Genomic DNA, 11,060 nt, shown 5'->3' with positions numbered 1-11,060 from the left:
AAACCCGTGCCCGGTCAAACTGTGACTCCTAATCGGGGACGGAGAGAGTAATTGTCAATTGTTCATACCAATGTGTGTACAAAGAAAAATTAACAAATTTCGTCTAATCATTGAAATGTTTATGTAATACCCGCTTCTTTAATTACCCCGATACATTAATGCTTAATGACGAACTAGAGGATTTTCGTTCTCTTGATTCATGATAAAATAAAAACTTGTTACTTTTCCTTGTTTGTGTTTAATGGAGTGGTTCGCAAGAGAATAAAAGCTAAAATAAGAATTTAGCGAACACAAGGACGTCAACAATATGTAAATGAAATAAGAAGGACAAGAAGTCTTTTCCCAAGTAAAGAAATTCGAATAGCGTTTCATATACAATAAACGAACTACTAACTTCAAAAAAAAAAAAATAATAATAATACATGGAACAAGGCTTCAAATAAAGAAAACAAAGAAAAGAAAAGATAAATTTTTGATGCACTTCGGGCCTCTTCTCCAGGCCCGAACTATAGCCCGTCTTTGAGCAGTCCATCGGGCCAAGGGGAGCGAGCCTAGCCCGAGAACAACACAACAGCCACACCTTCCTTTCTCACCTACAAAACTACAAACAAAGTAATTAATGCATATGTACAAGAGAATTAAGGGATCTTCCTATTAAAGAAAAGGAACAACACCTCTTTTAACTATGAAGGACTAAGGACTTACCCAAAAGAGACAAGTCAAAGCTGCCATTTTTGCTCCTCCAAAACAGCCCCTGCGCACCAGCTTTCCTAGTCACACAATCAACCAAAGTCAGTTTTGAGGGGACTTGTAATCTCTAACTAAAGACCAAAGTGCATTTAGTGTAGAGTACTACTAAATCACAAACGTGAGATAGGTTTCAACATGAGGACAAGGGGGGAATCAGCTTTCAATTAATTCTCCTAAGATACAAAATCAGCCTATAAAACCCCCCCTCAACCCCACCGTTAGACTCCCTCCCCATACATCACAAATATTCAGCAAAGTTAGAGAAAATTTTGAGAGCTTGGAGTATCAACACCAGTGGCAGCAAGAGCAACTCCCACTCCCCATAGCAAGGAATCAAGGAGTAAGTGAGAGAGTCCAAGTTTTAAAAGCTGAAAATCAAGCAACTGCTTCAAGAGGTACTCCACCTCCACCCCTTCTCCCAATCAAATTTTACATATCATCATATAGAGGCACCACAACTTAAGAATCACAATCAATATAACACAAGCACACCCTCTGCCTTTGTTCGAACATCATGCTTAAGACAACAAGTTTAGAGCTTTACCACGTTTTGAAATAAGAGAAACGACAAACACGCCCAAATTAGTGAAAACTATGACTAGATAAGGCTTAGCTTTAAGGGAAAGTAGAGCTCCCGCCGGAGAATGAAGCGCGCTTAATGATGGTAAGAACTACGGAAAAATTTCTGTACCTTCAGCCAGGAGGAAGGCCGCGAAGCCCAATCCCGACTTCCGGTTAGAGAAAAAAAAAAATAGAGAAAGTCGCGAGGCGATCGGGCTCCGTGCGGGAGAACGATGCGCCTCTGCCCAGCAGTCACAACACAAGCCATGCGTGCAGGCGTTGAGAGTCCGGCTTGGCCGCAGCGCCTTGACTCGTCGTAAGGCCCGAAGGCGCGTGACGGCCGGGGCTATGTAGCGGCCAAGACATCGGCTTCAGCACACCGGCGAACGCAGACGGTGGTAAGACGGTCGAGCGTCCTCAACGGAGCGATTTCCCGCACGAATCGACCAAATCTTGGTCGGTTGGAGGAACGCGAAGTGCGCCTCGAGATTCGGCGGGTCTCGGCCCAGGTGTCGAGGCGGCAGCCGGTGGTGAAGCGGCGTGGCTGGAAATCGGCCGAGGTGAAGATGCCTCCATAAATTCTGACTAGGGTTTCAAATTGGGGATTTTGTTTGATTTGAGAATGTTGAGAAGAGAAAGTTGGGCCTCTTTTGATTTTTAATTGTTTTTGTCTTTGGGCCTTTCTTTTATTTATTTGCACCTTGGGCCCGAAAAATTTACTTGAGGATTTTAGGATTGGGCCTCTCCATTAAAAGTAAATATGGGCTTAAGAAATGTTAAGCTTGAGTACGCCTTTTATTTGAATTTAATTATGGAGTTGGGCCTGACTAAATTAAAGTATGGACTAGGAAAGCTTAATTAAATCATGGGCGCTTACTATGTTATGGATTAAATAATTAATAGTCCGCTAATTATTTCCACGAAGCTAAATAGAACTTTCCGGATCTTAGCTTAAGTGCTCGAATAATTAATTTTTAAGAATTTTTACGCTAACAATGAATAGACCTCAAGGAATAAAATGATCACGCACTTAGGATGCATCCACGTTTAAGCTTAATTGATTTATCAAAGTCTAATTAAATATTATGCTATTTCCTAAAGGGGCGTCTACGAACGTCATCTAAGGCCAAGTTAAGGAAATTACGGAAAGAGCTTTAGCTTTTGAGGTGGGCATTTCTTTCAAAATGTGATTTCAGTATGAAAATGTGAATCTTTGCTCAAGTATGTTGTCATGCCATGTTTTGTTTTATGATTACCTATCTGCTTGGCTATGCCAAATCAAGTTAAATCGAATTCGGGTCCCAGTAGGGCCGCAAACCCTACTCGGACTAGTGTACACATAAGGGGACCGTGAGCTAACAAAAGGGGTTGGCCGGTCCAGTGACCGTCGTGGAATGTGGCCACATTCCCGGTTCACATCAGTTTCAGATATGGTATATCTATGTTATGTGATTGCGCAATCAAATCTTTACTAAAGGAAAAGTATTTTAGTGACTCGGGTCTTTTTAAGTAAAACCCCGTGATCACTCAACTCTGGCATTGACAATTAAAGATAAAACCATTTTTGGCAATGTGCCCACTGAGTATATCAAATACTCAGCCCTGCATGTTATTTTCAAATGTGCAGGTTGAACGTGTACGAGGAGGCGAAGGTGTTGGGACAAGACTTTTAAATAAGTAGTTAGGTAACCCAAAGTAGCATGTCTTCATACGTGCTATTTTGTCTTGGACTCTTCCGCTGCAAATCTAGAATTATGTGCTAGAAAGCTATGAACTTAGTCTTGATACTCTGAACACGTTTTGACTATGAACCCATATGCCTTTGATACTATTGATTTAAGTGATTTCATCCTTTTATTGTTGTCCCTTGATTATTGAGAATTTTTAGTCGCGAAATAGCTACGCTCACTAGCACTAGGGAGTTGTGGTCGTGACAGAGTACTCAGAATCGAACGGCTAAGTCTCAAGCTTTTCGGAGTATCATGACGAAGTCTATGAAGGAAGGCTCGTCTGTGAGGCAACACGTCCTCGAGATGATGAGTCACCTCAACCAAATTGAGGTATTGGGAGGGACGATCGATCCCGAGTCCCAGGTTACTATTATCCTTCAGAGTCTTCCCCCTAGCTTCCAACAGTTCAAGCTCAACTTCGAGATGAACAAGCGGAATTACACTTTGGCAGAGCTGCTGACTGAACTTCAGTCGGCGGAGGACCTCATGGTTCAAGCTAAGGTAGCTATGATGAGTTTGGCGCCTAATTCCTCTGGCTCTAAGCCTAGAAAAGGAAAGAAAAAGGCACCGAACCCAGTGGCAGCTAAGAATGCTAAGGGAAAGAAGAAACAGCGGGGTGACAAGAAGCAAACAGGAAAGTGCTTCAAATGTGGAGAGAAAGGTCATTGGAAGCCAGATTGTCCTAAAAAGGGCAAGGCTACAGGTATGCACCATGCTCTAGTAGTCGAGTCATGTTTGGCTTCGACATCTACTCATACTTGGGTTATTGATACTGGAGCAACTGATCATATATGTTTTGATCCTGACTTAATGCAGGTGACAAGACGGCTACATGATCGTGAGATCGAAGTCCAGCTGGGCGACGCTACGAAAGTGGCGGCCGTTGCAGTGGGAGACGTTTATTTACGTTTTTCTAGTGATAGATTTTTTATTTTGAAGAATGTTTTGTTGATACCCTCTTTTAGAAGAAATTTAATTTCAGTTTCTAAATTGTCTTTTGATGGATATTCGATTTCTTTTAATGACAATTGCGTTATTAAGAAAGATGGTTCTTATATCTGTCGTGGTATCATGGAAAATAATCTGTACACGATCACTTCTACACAATTTAATCAACGCAAATCTGAACTCAATGCTACATCGAAAATTTCTAAGAAAAGAAAAGAACCTTCAAGTTCAATGAATGATACGTACTTATGGCACCTACGACTTGGTCATGCCAACGAAAGAAGGATTCATGCGATGGTTGATCAAGATCTTATTAAAGGTCTTGAGAAGGAACCGTTTTCGAAGTGTGAATCCTGTCTCGAAGGCAAGATGACTAAGAGACCTTTTAGGTCAAAAGGGAATAGGGCCAAGGAAGTACTTGAGCTCATTCATACTGATGTGTGTGGACCAATGTCAACCGAGGCAAGGGGCGGCTATCGATACTTTGTCACCTTTATAGATGACTTCTCGAAAGTTGGATATGTCTATTTGATGCGCTACAAGTCTGAAACTTTTGACAAGTTCAAGGAGTTTAAGGCTAAAGTAGAGACGCGTCATGGCAAGACTATCAAATGCCTGCGATCTGATCGCGGAGGCGAGTACCTAAGTGCCGAGTTTTTGGACTACTTATCAGTGGCGGGAATTCAATCCCAAACGACTGCGCCGGGCACACCCCAGCAGAATGGCGTAGCTGAAAGAAGGAATAGGACCTTATTAAATATGGTCCGCTCGATGATGAGTTATGCACGGTTACCTGTTTCGTTTTGGGGGCATGCGTTGCTTTCCGCAACTTATCTCTTAGACCACTTACCTTCTAAATCAGTTCCTACTACCCCATATGAGTTGTGGAATGGGCGAAAACCCAATCTAGAACATCTCAGAGTATGGGGGTGTCCGGCTCATGTATTGGAAAAGGATCCAACTAAGCTGGAGTCTAGGACTGAGGTTTGTGTGTTTATAGGATACCCTAGAGGAACGAAAGCTTATGAATTCTATAGTCTCAGAGATCAGAAAGTGATTGTGAGCACTCATGCCACATTCTTAGAGGAAGACTATGTAATGAATCATAAGTCCAGCAGTGAGATAGCTCTTGAAGAGCTAACTCAAGTCACAACTTCCATTAACCAAGAACAATCACCTAGTGTAACAACAATTCCAGAAATTTCAACTAATACTCCAGATATTGTAGTGCCGCGCCGCAGTGGGAGGGTCTCTCATGAGCCCGATAGATACATTGGTTTGGGTGAGTGCATGGATCACTCCTCGGACAGCAATGTACTTGATCCCTGGAATTTTGCAGAGGCGCAGGCAGATGTCGATCATTGCGAATGGGTGAAAGCAATGGATTCGGAACTACAATCAATGGTAGACAAAGACGTCTACGATTTATCTGTCCTACCCGAAGGCTGTACTGCCATTGGGAGCAAGTGGATATATAAACGTAAACGTGGACCCGATGGACGAGTTAAAGTCTTCAAGGCAAGACTAGTGGCTAAGGGGTATACCCAAAAGGAAGGCATCGATTACGATGAGACCTTCTCCCCAGTGGCCATGCTCAAATCGATCCGTATACTTTTGTCTATAGCAGCTTACATGGATTGGGAAGTATGGCAGATGGACGTTAAGACTGCGTTTTTAAACGGGAGTCTTGAGGAGACCATCTACATGGAACAACCCGAAGGCTATGTGATAAAGGGCAAGGAACATATGGTTTGGAAGCTTAAGAAGGCCATTTATGGCCTCAATGTTAGAGTTTGTATACTAGAAATCACGTTTCGAGTGATTGAATACTGTAAAACTCTTATTTTATTTTCCAATGAATAAAACAAATTATTTTTGTCATAATGTTGTTATGTTTTACATTTAATGGATGTTAATGCATGTTTAAATGTATAAGTTAACTTAACAAAGTCTAAGTCTTTGTTTTAGTAGACCGGTTGTGGGCGTCGTCCACTTTAAGGTAACACGGTCAGTTCTAAACAAAGAAAAAGATGAATTTCACAACCTAGATGGAATTTGACTATCCATCGAGAAAGGTTGCAATGTCAGTCCGCATATTTCTAAGCCTTACTGAAATAAGATGACATTGGTGTGGTATAGCACTGAACGGATCTAACAGCAAGACTTGTCCTTGGGCTATCTACTGAAAGGCGAGGTCTTGATAATATTTGTTTCTTAATCAATGTAGGTTAGCATTGAGCATACGGTATTGATTATGCATTACTTTGACTTATCAAATGGTGCGGGTTTTTCGTAACCCAATTATCCTGATATATTGGGTAGTGGTGATCAATATCTAGCGGTGCTAGGATTGCTATTATATTGAATCGTGCGCGAGGTGAGTCTCGTTTGATAATGTCCTCAAGAGGAGCGCGAAACAAGGTTTTATTATTCGGAACCTAGCTAGTTGGAGTTTGATTACTCTATGAATAATAAATAAGCGTTTCATGCTAAGTCCACTCTTGGAATTAATAAGAAGTTAATTAATTAAGTCCATAGCAGACATTAATTAATTAACGGACATTTTTATCTTAAGCGCGGGAAATGAAAGTTAAACGGAAACCCAGATTACTTATAATTTCGGATTTGGATGGGGAGAGTTCAATATTACTTCTGTAGTGGCTGCTCGTAATATTCCAATTATAACTTATATTAAATTGTGGGTTCAATTTAATTAGTAAAAAGTAAATTGTATGAGCCCATATCCAAAACCTTCCATAGATCCCTGTCTGGGCCCAAAAGGAACTTAATATAAATAGGAGAATAAAGGAGACATTTAATTAACACAATTTCAAGCATTGAAATTTTCGAAAATTTCGCCCCCTCCCCCCCCCCCCCCCTGAGGAGATTTTCGATTTCCATTCCTTTTCCCAAAAGGATTTCTTCCTGTCTTCTTTATTTAAGTCCTAGTATTCTGGTGAGATCAGCCCACACTCGATATCGGAGTACAGTTCAGAACCAGAGAGAAGATTTGTGGTCTAGTATTCAAAGCGTAACGTGGAGAAGCTGCTAGCCATCTTCAATTCTTTGGAGAATTAATTAGGTATTTTTCTGCTCCGTAGAAAAGCATGTTTTAGGTTTCAATATTCTTAAAGCATTATTAATTCAAGTTATGAGCATGATACATGTAAGAATACGCGAATAGATTTTGTCTAAATAATCTTCTAAATAGATCTGATTATTATGTGATTTATTGGTGTGATTAATGATTGCTAAATTATGTTAATTCATGCAAATTAATTAAGCCACCAGCGCTTCCGCTGCCAGTTCCTTCACACAACATCCTTTTCTCACGGTCCCGTAGGACCTTGATACCTAGAATGTGTCCCGCGTCTCCCATATCCTTCATCTCGAACTGGTTTGACAACCACGTTCGTACTGATGACAACATCTTTTTATTGTTTCCAATTAAAAGAATGTCATCTACATATAAAACTAAGAACACCACATTCCCCTTCTCAACCTTCTTGTACACGCAGCTCTCGTTAGGGCATTTTTCGAATCCAAACTTGTGAACAGTCTGATCGAAACACTGATTCCATGATCTAGATGCTTGCTTGAGACCATAAATGGCCTTCTTAAGCTTCCAAACCATGTGCTCTTTGCCCTTGACGGCATAACCCTCGGGTTGTTCCATGTAGATGGTCTCCTCAAGACTTCCGTTCAAGAACGCAGTCTTAACGTCCATCTGCCATACATCCCAATCCATGTAAGCTGCTATAGACAATAGAATCCGGATCGATTTGAGCATGGCCACTGGTCGTAATCGACACCTTCCTTTTGGGTATACCCCTTAGCCACTAGTCTTGCCTTAAAGACTTTAACTCGTCCATCGGGTCCACGTTTACGTTTGTATATCCATTTACTCCCAATGGCAGTACAGACTTCGGGTAGGACAAATAAATCGTAGATGTCTTTGTCTATCATAGATTGTAGTTTCGAATCCATTGCACTAACCCATTGGCAATGATCGACATCCGCCTGCGCCTCTGCAAAATTCCAGGGATCTAGTACATTGCTGTCCGAGGAGTGATCCATAGATTCTCCCAAACCGATGTACCTTTCGGGCTCATGAGAGACCCTCCCACTGTGACGCGGCACTACAACATCAGGTGTAGCAGTTGAAGGTTCGAGAATTGGTTGTACTATAGGTATTTGTTCTTGGTTAATGGAACTTGTGACTGAAGTGAGCTCTTCAAGAGCCACCTCACTGCTAGGTTTATGATTCATAACAAAGTCTTTCTCTAAGAATGTCGCGTGAGTACTCACTATGACTTTCTTGTCTCGGAGACTATAGAATTCATAAGCTTTCGATCCTTTGGGGTATCCTATAAACAAACATACCTCTGTCCTTGAGTCCAGCTTAGTTGGATCATTTTCCAAAACATGAGTTGGACACCCCCATATCTTGAGATGCTCTAGATTGGGCTTGCGCCCATTCCACAACTCATATGGAGTGGCAGGAACAAATTTTGACGGTAAATTGTCTAAAATATGGCTCGCAGAAAGCAAGGCATGTCCCCAAAACGAAATAGGCAGTCGTGCATAACTCATCATCGATCGGACCATGTTCAACAAGGTCCTGTTCCTTCTTTCAGCTACGCCATTTGATAAGGCTAATTTCATGCATCGGTTATATGTGAAAAATGTTATAATTTGCTGGGTCTAACACGTTTCCTAAGCCAGGTGTGTGAAGAAAAATCGCTAGATCGAGGAAGTGTTGAAGGAGATGGTCTAGCGAAGGAAAGGAACGAAGTGAGCAGGATTTAAAAGAAAAGATGGCGTGACAGAGGAGTCAATAGCTGAGGGCAACAAAGTCTTATCTATACCTCGCTGGACCCCACTCCAACGCCTATATATAGAAGAGTATGCAACGCACATCATATCACTTTTCCACTCTTCTTAGCTCACACACATTACACACACTTGGGAATGGGAGATCTGGGGTAGTCGGGTACGAAAGGTTACTTTCTTTAGAAGTTTCGCGGTTGGGAACACCGTCCGAGTGTGGACGAAGATACAATTCCTTTTTAATTTCAGTTGTTTTGCTCGTTTTTGCTGTCGAACTTCACTTTTGGGAGTCGACCTGGTTGTTGATGATACTTATTGTCTTTCCGCTTTGTTGATTTGCGTTTAGCAGTTGAATTTCAAGTCGATTTGCGTAGATCTCTCTGCTGGTAGTTTATTTCTACAAGTATTATGTCGATCTCTGTTTTATTTTGATGTTGTGGTGTTTGATATGGGAGTTTGGTGATAGATCTGTGGTTTATTGACTGTTTGGAGGTTTTTGTTCGAATCTGAAGTGATGAAGGGTTTCTGTTGGTTGGAGTTCGTGTTGGATGTTTGGATCCGGAGTGGATTTAGCGTCTGAGGTTGGATTCGACGTGAGAAAAGAAAGTTGTTAGATGGATTCGAGTTTTCTTCTTGTTTTCTGTTTTGCTTCGTCTAGTGTCTGTAGATCTGTTTAGTTCTTCGTTGTTTATGCATAAATTTGATTTAAAATTAGTTTGCTCTGTTTTGATTTCGTTCATGTTGAATTTCTTATGAGTTTTACGCAATTTGGTTGTAGAAGACGATGTCGCTGTTAGTTAGTACTAGAGTTAGTTATTCTGCCAGCTTTTCGTACGAAATCTGCTTTTTCTTACCATGGTCCCCACAGTCGGTTTGTTTCCTAGGTCTAGTAGTGAAGTAGTTTCTTAGATCAAGTGTTGAGCAGTTAATTTCCTTTGCAACGTTCTCTTATAATTTCGCCTAGATCTAGCTGTTAGCTTAGGAGTTTTAAAGATTCCCAAGTCAAGTTTAATTTGTTTTCCTCAACCCAAGAAAAATGCGTGGCAGCAGCCAACACCAAAAACACACCCAAATCCTTGAACATGAGTATTACACATCCTTCTCTGTGGGATTGATCCCTACTTGAGGGTTTTTGAAAGAAGTGCTCGTGTGTCCGACGACCAGGATTTCCTGCGACCAACGAGTTCCTAGACCGCATGATCTAGTGGATTTGCTGGACCTAGGGAACCTATTATTTCCTTTTGAACACACCGTACGCAACTTACAGACTTTTCACCATTCTGCTGAGGTGTGCCCGGCGCAGTCAGTTGGGATTCAATTCCCTCTACCGATAAGTAGTCCAAAAACTCGGCACTGAGGTATTCGCCTATGTTTTCCATGATACGTCTCGGCATAAGCCTTAAACTCCTTTAACTTGTCAAAAGCTTCAAACTTAAAGCGCATCAAATAAACATATCCAACTTTCGAGTAATCATCAATAAATGTGATGAAATATCGAAAGCCACCTCTTGCCTCGGTTGACATTAGTCCACACTAGGGGTGAGCAAAAAAACCGAAAACCGAATATCCGAACCGAACCAAACCGAAATTTTGAAATTCGGTTCGGTTTTTTCGGTTTTTCGGTTCGGTTCGGTTTTAAAAATACAAAAATTTCGATTTTTCGGTTCGGTTCGGTTTGGGCGAAAAAAAAACCGAAAAACCGAAAAACCGAATTATATTTTAAATATATTATTATATATTTTTATTCTATTAATTTAGTATATTATATCATATATATTCTTTTAATATATTTTTATAGAATAAATATTATATATATTCTATTAATTTTATATTATATATATTTATATTCTATTATAGTATTAATATATACTATTTTTTTTTCGGTTTTTCGGTTTTGTTTTAAAATTTCGGTCTTTTCGGTTTGGTTCGGTTTTTTAAGTTTGGTTTTCGGTGTTTCGGTTTGGTTCGGTTTCAATTTTAGCCTAAATTCGGTTTTTCGGGTTCGGTTCGGTTTGGGCGAAAAACCGAACCGAAACCCAAATGCACACCCCTAGTCCACACACATCAGTTTGAATCCATCTAGTTTGAATCCACGAGAGTTACCTTTGGTTTGAATCCTTCCTTGGAAAATGATTCTAAGGTGCCATAAGTACGTTTCGTTCATTGAACTTGAAGGTTCCTTTCTTTTCTTTGAAATTTTCGATGCATTATTGAGTTCTAATTTGCGATTATTAAATTGTG

General features: G+C 40.7%; 2 long non-coding RNA genes across 2 annotated transcripts; one reads left to right on the top strand and one right to left on the bottom strand.

Annotated features, from left to right (window-relative positions):
• Window positions 1–314: 314 nt before the first annotated feature.
• Window positions 315–1,313, bottom strand: LOC125199558. Its single transcript, XR_007172602.1, has 2 exons — window positions 706–1,313; window positions 315–601 (listed from the first exon to the last, which is right to left on the bottom strand). It is a non-coding gene; the product is annotated as an uncharacterized LOC125199558 (long non-coding RNA).
• A 1,097-nt stretch (window positions 1,314–2,410) lies between these two features.
• Window positions 2,411–3,168, top strand: LOC125199557. The gene is made up of 2 exons (XR_007172601.1): window positions 2,411–2,477; window positions 2,939–3,168. It is a non-coding gene; the product is annotated as an uncharacterized LOC125199557 (long non-coding RNA).
• The last annotated feature ends 7,892 nt before the right edge of the window (window positions 3,169–11,060 follow it).

The sequence above is a fragment of the Salvia hispanica genome, unplaced genomic scaffold, assembly GCF_023119035.1.
Source record: "Salvia hispanica cultivar TCC Black 2014 unplaced genomic scaffold, UniMelb_Shisp_WGS_1.0 HiC_scaffold_556, whole genome shotgun sequence".
NCBI lineage: Eukaryota > Viridiplantae > Streptophyta > Magnoliopsida > Lamiales > Lamiaceae > Salvia > Salvia hispanica.
This window is presented reverse-complemented; position numbering and strand designations above follow the sequence as displayed.